Source organism: Pyxicephalus adspersus, chromosome 4 (genome assembly GCF_032062135.1).
Source record: "Pyxicephalus adspersus chromosome 4, UCB_Pads_2.0, whole genome shotgun sequence".
In the NCBI taxonomy this organism is placed as follows: domain Eukaryota; kingdom Metazoa; phylum Chordata; class Amphibia; order Anura; family Pyxicephalidae; genus Pyxicephalus; species Pyxicephalus adspersus.
This window is the reverse complement of record NC_092861.1, coordinates 50,514,291-50,526,558: the sequence shown is the minus strand read 5'-3', so window position 1 is coordinate 50,526,558 and position 12,268 is coordinate 50,514,291.

The following is a 12,268-nucleotide window of genomic DNA, read 5'->3' as shown; positions in this document are numbered from 1 at the left end:
GAAAAAGCTCTGCACAAAAGGTAGAATAGCTTTAGAGGTAAAATTTCTGACTAATATTAAAACTCCTTCTATTTTAGCAGGAAATATTGATTGTTGCATGAAATTAGAAACATGTAGCATTATAAGGCCTTTAAATTCTATGCTCTAAAGCACCCCTAATAGTTTAGAGAAAAAAAGATATTGTCAGGTAATTCAAAACAAAAACATCATATACAAAATATATACTTTGTAAAATAAAAAAAAAATTACAGTAAAAACTTGGTGGCCATAAACTTCTATGCTAAATTACTAAATTACCAGTTTTATCACATTTCTGCATGAAGAAATATAGAATTGTTCTAATCTTGTTTTTTAGTCACAAAGAGCCGCAGGCACCACAAGCCAGCATTTTGACGCCTGGGACCCAGCAAGTGAGATAAAGATTATTTTCCCTAGAAACATCTAAAGAAACTCCTTCAAAAATCTGACAAATGCAAAGACACCAACTAGCTTTGGGGGCTGGAATTAAGGATTAGATATTCCACTTTTAGGAAGCCATGATCAGGCAGGAAATTATTACAGAATGGAACAGGTGATATCTCTTCTGCAATAATCTTTCCTACCTGTCTGATTGCTTCAGGTACCTGTCAAAAAGCTGAACTACTCTGAAGAAGAAATGAATATATAATTAACTGGTAACTTTATGATCAACACATTTTCTTCCCTAAATCTTATCGGAGTGTATCGGAGGAGAAACTCATAGCTCAAACATGTCATCCTTGGTTGTCTTTTTTGCATGGGTGCTTTTCAGGTAATGTTAGTAATGCTGTTTAATAATGCTTTTAGGCAATTAGTATGTGATTTAGGTTTAAAAGTCAAATGAAACGTAAATGCATAAAACTGATATATAAATTGTTTAATATATATATCATTTTGTAACGTGCACAAAATGTCTGAGGAATTTATAATAGAGGATAGTTTGTAAATACATCTGTTTTTTATGTGGAAAATGAACTCCTCATCACACTTTGATATCAAGATAAAAGTGATGCTAGGTTATTGAGCCACCTCTCTGTATCATGTAAAGCATGCTATTTACCACCAACTACATTTCTTGAACTGATACAAAGATTTTGAGATTTTCATAGGTTTGATCACAAAGATATTAGTGTAAAATTTAATAAACTCACTACACACTTAAACCATATATTCATTCGCTGTATTCAAAGGGGAGTTTTATACTGGTCTTTCTGTAGAAGTAGAAGAATTTTCTGGTTGAATTTTCATACCTTGCATGACAATGTGTAAATTTGATGCATGTGCATTGAACAATCAAGCTGAACAATCCAATCAAACTCTTGACTAGTATATATTGTAGGAACATTCATTGAGCACAGGCTGAGTCTACTGCTTGTGCTACAAAAAAATATGGTCTAATGTAGAGAGCCACTTAGCTAATGAATTCCACTAAATAGTGTACATCTTCAGCTACATGAACAAATATATAAACACTCACTCTGATGAGTTCTAGTAAGAGGCAAAAACATCAGCAAATTAAGGTGCCTGAAAAATGGAAACCATTGACACAAATTGGAAATGATAAATAGTGTGAGATTTTGAATGTTTGTGTTTTGAAAGTGTTATTTGCAAATCAACAAATAAAATGACTTGTCCTGTTATCCTACTGCATGTAAAAAATCTATGGTAAATAAAGTATAATTCAATAACGCTTCTTGTACCATAAGAAAAGGACTCTGCAACTTCAGATGGGTCCTTGCTGTAGGAGGCTTCTAAACGTACAGTAGCAGGGGGATTCCGTCGTTAATAAAAGCCACAGATTGTAAAATGGGTAACAATGTACATCCTCCCTTCTGTTTTCACATCAAGTTATAGGGGGAAGTAAGGTAAATCCTCTTCTTGCATTGGTTACCATAATAGGTATCTAAATATAGACTGGAATCCCTTTCTTTCTGTTTTGGTAAGAGCCCAACATTCTTGATTTGACTTGTTTTCATTATATTTCATTCATTTTCATACTACTCTTAAAAAAAGCAACACTATAGTTAAGAGAAATATGCATATCTGCTCTATGGCAGGGGCTTTAGATACATATTCAGATTAGTTTTGCATACTCAAAGTAGGTTCCTAGGTGGTTGTAGAACAGATAATTCAAAATAATATAAATAACACATTCATTTCAAATTTCTGGTTTATTGTAGTGTAGTCCCGATGCCGAGCAGGCAAACAGGCAATTAATTCCAGGGAAGAGCCCAGGTTTTTACTACATCTACTATATCAATGCAAGGAAGCAAAGAATATAGACTTAGCAAATTAAGTGCTTCTCATGTATTTTTCAGTATCTATAAATAGGATACAGTTATGCTATTTTTTATTCCTAATAAGAAATATGGCACATGTGGAATACAATGCAGCAATTTTAATTGAAGGATCTTAGTCTTAATGTTCTTATCAATACAGCCTGAATTATAATACCGTGTTGTTTCCCAAATCGTATTCCACAAAACCTGCAGTATCCATATTTTTATACTTTTGTGGGATAACCATCGATAGTAATATTTGAAATAAGCAAACCCTATAATTTTATCTAAACAGTGTCTACAGGTGAGGGTAATAAGCAAATGACACATAAAATTGAGAAAGTATATTTATTTTCAAAATCTATGTTATTTAAAATACAGATTTGTTATGTGGATAATAGTATACCCCTACATGTAGGGATTATTGCCACCTAATCTGGTGACCAAATTGAAAGTTTGACAGTTAAAATGTGATAAGTTCCATTAGGAGTACATACTTTTTAAATTAATACATATGCAAGTTGCTCGTGTCTTTTTAAATTTAGGCTGTTTTTATGATTGAGAGAAGAGTATACAACTAGATATACAGTTGTCCAAGGTATAAAATAGGATGGCTCTTTACACTATTTTTGCATGAGAAATAAACACCTTGTTTCTGGGATTTTCATGGAAGTGAACATTAAGAAATGCCTTCTTTTTAGAATAGCTGTGCTGTATTCAAAATATTTCTGTCATGTTTTAAAAGCATGTTTGCCATTTTTCAGTTAATATCCTTGTAAAGATAAGTCTTAAATATGTCAAATCTAATTTATACCTCACTGAACATATTAACTAAAATGCATGTTTCAATACATGAAGAATATATAATATAAAGAGATATAGAATAAAAAAGGAACAGAAGTGCTACCTATATCTTTTAATCCTACCATATATTCGGAAATTGAAGAGCTCTGTCTGTCTTGATAAAGCCACACTGTGCAGCTCTGCAGGGGATTAAATGAAAAGTGGAATCTTTTTCAGTTTAGCGAGTAATATCTTTCTTTTCAAATCTTAAGCACCTTGTTGTACTACAATTTGAAAGCTGCAATACAGCAGACCTATAAGTCTATAGCTTTTTCCAGAGCCCATGTCATTCATGAGAATAATCCCCTTTTCACATATATCTGATGGGTCCCCAAAAATTAGCAGACATATTTGTCACAAGGACGCATTACCTTTTAGGATATTTGAAATATTTACTCCTTTGTTTTATGAATTTTAATTTATTAAGTATGCTGCCACAGTTACATTTCCAATGCTCCTGACAATTTCACATCTCAACTCTTGATGTTTTATGATAATCCACTCACAATTGTACATCACTGGATAACTCCTGCAGGCCTAATCCCTTCTCTCCCTTCCTTGTATCTTTGTATTTGCTTCATTTTTGCCCTTTGCTGTCACATCTGAAGATAATACTTTTAAAGATCTTGAAAACATGTGAGGATCATCTGCAAACACCCACAAGCAGAATACCAGCATGAAGCAGCTGTAGTATGATTTTCAGCACAGGTAGTTTAAATATTGTTGTAGTCATTAGTATAGAGTTTATAATTTTGTGATGCTAAGCATGTCTATTACTATTATTACGATTATTTGGTTAATGTAGGGTATCAGCAGGTTTTAAATTAAGAACCTAAAATTTGATAACTATGGAATACAAGACAAAAGGAAAGGCTGCAAACTTTCTAAGTACAGTACTTAAAAAGTAATAAACAATGTGTAGAAATGTGTAAACAATCCATTTATCTTTGCAATTTGACTAAAAACAAAGCTGTATAGAACACATAAGCTTGCACAAGCCATTTGTATATATTTTCCTAAATGACATTTTATCACTGAGCTAACATCATTTAATAATACAAATTTCCGCACCATACCTGCACAAACTGCTGCTGATAACTTGATGCATGATATATAGGCAATAACACTTTTGTCACATAATGTGGTCTGGTGACTTGGTAGTATGAAAACCACCGATATTACTGCCATTAGGCTTAAGAAAACATTTAGGTGTCTGGTTGAGATTTGGGATCAATTAACAATGATTAACTTAGCAAACAAGCACCCAAAACAACTATGTTTATTTTTAGAAGCCAGACTCACCATACCACACAGAACTATCAGTCTAAGAGATTATTATTATTATTAATATTATTATTAATAATAATAAACAGGATTTATATAGCGCCAACATATTACGCAGCGCTGTATAATAAATAGGGGTTGCAAATGACAGACTAATACAGACAGTGATACAGGAGGAGAGGACCCTGCCCCGAAGGGCTTACAATCTAGTAGGTGGGGGAATTTCACACACAATAGGATGGGAGATATGTAGTGGTGGGAAGTAGTGATGGTTTCAAAAGACAGAAAAAGACGGGTAGGCAAGTTTGAAAAAATGGGTTTTGAGCGCTCTTTTAAATGAGCAGAATGTAGGAGCAAGCTGAATAGGATGAGGAAGACCATTCCAGAGAGTTGGGGCAGCCCTAGAGAAGTCTTGTATCCGTGCGTGTGATGAGGTTATGAGTGAGGAAGTCATTAGTTGGTCATTGGAGGAGTGGAGAGAGCTGCTGGGGGAGTATTTTTTACCAGGTCAGAAATGTAAGTGGGTAAGTGAGATACAGCAAAGATAACTTACTCCCATTTGCTAACAGTGAATGAAATACACAAAACCTAACTTTGGTAACACTACTTTTGGTGTGCTTAAAGAGGAGCCGGAGAGCTGTTTTATGGATATATTCATTGCTAGTATATCAGGGGTAGGGAGGTTATGGCAGTCAGCTTTGGCTATAAGTAGTAAAGGGATACACTGTCTGGGAAGAGGTAATTTGGGCACATTGACCTCATATTTAAAAGTGCCTGCATGGTTCTGGCAATTACATTACTCTGTGAAGCCCATGACAAGTAGCCATTTGTGCTTCTCCTTTACCCTGTTAGATATGTAACCACTGATACCAATAATCTTTTAGTGCTCTGTAACATGGCATTTATTCACTTGACCACCACTTCACTATGGCATTCTTTTACTATTTGGAAAGGTAAGGGTACACCACCAATGTAAAAAAATACCCCTACCACCAACTTAAGGGGCTTTCTTTCCAATGACCACCAATGCAAGGGACATTCTTTTCAAAGACCTCCAATTTAGTAAAAAGAATTGAAAGCCAATAAATAAACATTTTTAGAAATGTTGCCATACAAGCTAGATAACTGCAAAACCAAAGAAAAATTATATATAAAAATTATATTGTACTTTACATATACATAAATATAATACACACATCCCCAACCCCTAAAACAATCAAATATTAACCACATAACACAAGACGATGAATTCCATTATATACAAAAATGAATATCAAATAATGTATAAGTTATGTAGTGTGGTACAATAACACATATGAAAAAGTACATATATGCATACCAGGAAATGTTCAATCTGAACATCTGACTAAAAATAACAGGTTCTGACACAACAATATTCATAAATCCAGTAACACATTTCAGTGACAACATAATGGTATAAATAATGGGAGCCAGTAGTGTAGATAAAACAATGCATATGTAAAAATGTAGGTGTGTTGAAGCAACATTCCCCATCTACTAAGTCTAAAACTTATAGGCAGAGAAAAATATAAGCAGCACATCTCAGTCAGGCAAACAATACACCAGAGATCCAAAGAAAAACTATAACAAAGATATATCAATATAATGTTGAAAGCATCAAGAGGAGTAGCACCTTCACTTCCATAAAAAATGCTACTTCAGAATAAATTCAAAACCAGGGCAATATTTAAAGGCTAACTGGTGCTACGCCGCTATTACATGGTGATGTCAAAAAAAGTTTGTGTGCCAAAATTCCACAATCTTCAGAATTGACATTCGTTCCAAGGTGGAATTCAAATAACTAACAAAGGAGGTAAAGTTTAAATCAAAGCGGTGCTACACTGGGGCATACTTGTAGCCTCAGTCAGCTATTTCTCAGTCTGGTAGACTTACCACTGGGACAAAGGGCATGCCAGCTCAAGTCCAGCATCACCAGCCAGGGGGCATCAGTAAGCAGAAGTTTAGTTTCAGCTAGAAGGCATCACCTGCCCAACATTAACCTCAACCAACAGAACAAGTCTGGCTGAAGTCCAGTATCCACCATCTAGAACTTTGGAAGTTATAACATGAAAAATAGTTCTCCTCGGAAGCATGATTCATTACATACCCTTTCTTTGTCTGTTTCTGAAGTGTCTTCTAGTAGAAAGTGGTAAAGTGCAAATACTTTTTATGTAACAAAGACATCCAAAGCTCTGGTACATTTTGAGTGGTGTAAGACTACCTAACAAACTTTATGTTGTAGCAGGTATTATTTATTAATTATTGTGAAAGGTGAATGCAACAGGTCTCCATTGTCACATAGCCATTCCTATTTGAGAACATAGCAAAGATTGGTACAGGGTAATTTGATAGCGAGACATCAACAATAGAATGTGATGATACAAGGCTAAAAAATTATTGAAATATGAAAATGGAATACAGATGAAAATACCATCTGGCCCATCTCATATTACCACACTAGAGAAAGCATGCCTGTCCAACTAAAACTTTAAAAGTTTCTTTAAAAAAAAAGAGCTTAGAAATGGGTTTGGTATATATTTATTTCCATGATTATAAATTATCATTTAGGTGGTGCAGTATACTGCTTTCCATGCTGGCAAACAAAAGCCTGAACAATTTTGTCATGCTTACAAAAAATGTATATGGAAAAGATAATGATGGAGTTCATAAAGATAGCCATTTAGCCTGATGTAATTTTAAGCTGCATACAACAGAAATGTATTTTAAAACACAATTCCCCCAAGTGGAACATTGTCAACTTGTAGCAGAAAACAGACAGTATTTTAAAGCAATATGTGACAGTTAGGGTTATTTGCAAAAATGCATTACAAATGATATTATGGCCTGACTAGTAAGATAGCAACTTCGGCTGCATGCATTTTGGCAAATTCAAATTAATGAGTCAAAGGACATTTCTAGAATAGAGCAGCTATCTTTTGTTCTGCTTTATGTGTGAAATGGCAACATACGTAAAAAATTGGTTGGCTTCAACAAGCACATGGCATGGATGCAGCAACTTATTTTGAAACATTATTATAAAAGTAGATATAAGTGGGAATATAGTACCTGCAGTCTAAACAATGTATTTAGAAAAATATACACAAGCTTTCTATTGCATTGCATTGCTCAAATTGAATCTTGTGCTTGTAGCTAGTATAAAAAAGGTTGTTAAACTCTTCAAATTTGCACAGAAAATACATAATTTTTTTAGCTACTGAGCTGTGCAGGAACTGTTCCAGTAAAATGAAAGGGGTTATCTGACACAAGGTGATTTGTCAATATGCCACACGCTATAGTGTTTATAGGGCCATGCTGCCCATCCTGGAAACTTAACACCATTTTGAGCAGACAGTGTATTTTGTAGACGTCAGGCTTAAGCTGGCGAGAATCTGATTGTGACACAGACTTATCTGGACACAGGCTACAAGTGGCAAATGCTTGGCTAGACAGTCAGAGTAGCATACACATGGTTGAATGCAGGCTGATGTAGGCAAAGACTTGATTAGAATGAGGCTAATTCAGGCAAAGACTTATCTGGAGACAGGCTGATACATAAAAAGACTTGTCTAAATACACAGTGATGTAGGCAAATACTTTGCTGGGTACAGGCTGATGGTGTCAAACTGTTGGCTGGGTACAGCTTGATGTAGGTGAACACCTGGCTGGAAATAGGCTATACCAGGCAAAGATTTTTCTAGATACAGTTTAATGTTGGTGAAGATATTACCGGATATAGGCCATGTCTGTGTCTATTCAAGTCTTTTTAAGCGACAGACTGTGCCCAGCCAAGTCTTTTCCACTGTCAGGCTGTGTCCAGCCAAGTGTTCACTGCAATTGTCCTGGGTCTAAGTTATTGTCCTTATCAGTCTGTGTGCAGCCATACCTTCGCCATTATGAGACAGTATGCAGTCAACTGTTTGGCACCTTCACCCTGTGTCTACCCAAATCTGTCACTATTAGACTGTATCCAGCAAAGTCTTCAACCTTTACAGCTTTTGTCCAGCCCCTAAGTTTATTTATGCAGGTTTTAGGTGAGAATCTGGCATATTAGCTTGTAATTATGTCTATTTAAAAATGATCAGTAAGCAGTAGCCACATATTTTTACCATGGCGTGCATATTGCAAAAAAATATTGGGCCTTATCATTCATCAAACGTGCCAAACCTGTTCTTCTTTAACTTTCTGAACCTAGAGCCACCATTGGTCTAAAGGGCAAGGCACACTAGGATAATTAGAGAAGCAACAGGCAAAAGGAGAGAGGGAATGTGGGCCTTGTCTGCAAGTCTGCAAGGATAACACACACTAGGACAGCACTAGAAATATAAACAGATTAGCACACTAACCATACTAAAGGTTGTGCCTTTATACCAGATAGAGAGATGTAACTTAACAAGGTTTAGTCTGATGTGACCATCATATCAGTCTACGACTGTGCTTCATTGGAGCGGTGTAAAAAAAATAGCCTTAACATACATAGGCACAACATAATTAAATACATATGTTAGAAAAAATGTCCAGTAAATATGTAAAAACTGAACAGTGATTAGGTTAGTACACACTAAAATAATGCAGTGAGCATAAATTATTAAACTGCAATATAGTGAATACATAAAACCACATGCCAAACCTATAACACTTCCCTTGTGTGCATATACTTACCCATGTGCTGCCAACATACATACAAGAATATACAGTAGTAGTAGTAGTAGAGAAGAGAATATCCTTCTTCCGGACTTCACTTGGTAAATCCTTCAGATCCTCCGGCTAGTAAATGATCTCCTGATGGCCTCATATCACATGAGGACAAGAACTGATTTAATGGTTTTCTAAATCTGCAACTAACAGTGAAGCCAGTTTGTTTCTGGAAGTAGAGCTACTTAGATTTTTACAAAAATGCACTGGTCACTGGTTTCACTGGGAATTCACATGAGCCATGTGGGGCCGGTTCACAATCCTGTGGACCACATTTTCTTACAAATGAGCAGGCAATTTAAGGCTTTTCCTTTTCCTAAATTTAGGTCAACAAAAACATCTCTACTAAAAAAACTGTCAAAGACAATTTCTCTCTCAATCTAAAAAATAATTGGTAATGAGCCTGCCTGGAACCTTCTGTACATCTTTGTGTATCTGTCACAAGACGTAACATTTCAGTACTGCTAGGTGGGCAACAGTGAGAAATTAAAATGATCACAATATGATAATGGCTCTTCCATTAAATTGTTCAAACCTTTCTTAAATATTAGAAGTTAAGTTTACTCCGTTTTTCTCCTTCTTTTATGTTTATATTAGGGTCACAGACTAATACATCAAGATCCTTTTTTTCTGTGTGAGAAATTCGATAACTTTTACATTTAATGGCACATTTAATGCCTTGTTTCATGTTTAATGATGGTTTTCTGAATATTTTATTTTTATATTCTTAATATAAAAATATATTTTATATATTTTTATTTTAAAACTGAATGTTTTTTCTCATTCATTCTCCTTCCATGGATCCAGCAAATCCAAATCTTTAGGTATTTGTCTGAAAAAGAACAGCATCAAAACAAACATCCACAGCACCATGTGTTAGAGCAAGACCTATCTTTGTTTAGTACTTTGAAATAGTAGAATTTTCTGTTTTCAAGTAGAATTGTCCTAAAATCCAGACTACTGCAGAGCAACTTTGACAGCAAGTTTCAACTTGATCAGGCACTATTACACAGAAGCATTTCACAGTTTAAAGTAGAATTGTGGTAGAACCAAGACCACATCTGAAGGCTTATATCTTACAGCAATGCCCCTCTTTTTAGTGAAAATCTCTCTTAATGATGCAGACAGCAAAAGTCAGCCAAAGAACCTGTCAAATACGTGATGTCTTCATTCAGACGGTACTTCGACTTCATTTGATTCAACTTCGCTGCTTATCTCTACATTAATTTTACAATGCAAGATAGAATATATACACACACAGTATGTACATATATATATATATATATATATATATATATATATATATATATATATATAGTTTGTGTGTGTGTCCTGCTAATAAAAAGGATAACTCAGATTTAGCATTTCATATGTATTTATTTTTGAATGACTGTATCTATTTCATGAAACGAGCTGGCAAAACTCAGAAGTGATTATTTTTTTTTGTATATTTGCTCTAAGTAATCTTCACAAGACGATCTAAGAAATGAACAGGACATCACTGAATGTATAGTTGTACAGACTATTTTTAAAATGTGCCTGAATGGCTGCAATAAATTAGATTCCTTTCAGTCAGTTATGTTCTAACACAGAAGTAAAATGTCACAGTATGATTTCTTAAACTAACATCTGCTCTGGAAAATAATCCTAACCTACCTAAAGCAGCTATAAAATAGAACCTTTTATGTTTTCATGCTACAAAATAAATACACAGCAGAAAGTAATATTGAAATATAATGAAAATTATTTGAATCATTATTTAAAGTATATCTCTAGCCAAAACTTTTTGAAGTAGTATGAATTTGTTTTGCAGTAAGTTTCTCTTTAGAAAGATTTCTTTTCACTTTCTGTCCTGTAACAGTGAGAAGAAACCTCGCAAAATGAGGTAAAATCCCCTATTAGGGGCTTTTTTTTTTAGAGTAGAGAATCTTCAAAGACCATGTACAGTATTTTAATAGTATTAACTGATTCTCCACCAGGGATTGTTTCAGAAAATGCCAGATTCACTGCTTTATAAATAGAGCACTTAGAAATATTTTCCCTTAGTTCTTGTTCTAGTAGCAGTTCTAAAAGTTTCCAAGTGATTTTCCATCACTTTGTGTCCCAAAAAGGTCTCCAGGATAGAGGATAAATCTCCCTTACAGGAATAAAGATAGCAATAAAAACAACTAATTCCACTACTCTATCCAAAATGTTTTTGCTATGCATTTACTTACAATATAGGAATACCTATATCTTAAGTAAGATCAAATACCTGTGTGGACATTTTATTTACTCCTTAGATAAAATAAAATCTAAAAAACAGAAAATGCTACCCAGGGCAGCCATACGTTTTCTTTAAAGCAGGTCTAAATGTAAAAATTTAAAAATTGCAACCAGGAAAAAAAACCTGCCTAGCTGCAATTTTAAATGCAATCACCTGTCCGTCTCCCATTGCAGACACCACCATCTTCTTGTTCTCTTTTTAGTTTCCTGATCTTTGACATCTTGATTTGCCAGGTCTGGATAATGTAACTCCTGCACATATACACTGAAGTTCATTTAGTCCTGGCAGGGATGTCAGGATGCCTGGCATATCCTAGTAGCAAATAGCAAATAGGCAGGTAAGTATATTTTATTGCAGAAGGGACATCGCTTGTTCCTTTCTTTAATAAAAACTTGCCAGATCCCAACTTTTGCAAGCAGAGCTCAAGCTTAATTTTTTAACCTACTATACAAAATCAGAAAAATCTAATTTTAAAAAATAAGCTTGTGCTCATGAATGTTTATCAAATGCTAACGTTTTTGGTAAATATAGATTAAAAGTTTTCAATAGTAAAACATTGAGCAGACATAAATTCTAACCAATATCTACAATGAAAAAAGTAAAACATTCAATAAAAAATACACAACTAAGTAGATTCAGTTAAAATACATTAGCTTAGACGAAAAAATAGGGAAGTATATTTCATTTAAATTTATTTTTTAATATGAAATTGAAAATCAGAAAAAGCATAAACAAGCAACTTGATATCATTTAGCTGACAATTTGAAAGGCCAGATGGTTCAGTGGCTGTGCAGAACACTTGTACAAGTCATTATGATTTGTAGAAATTCTCCTGCAAATACATTTTTACTGTAATATTAAAACA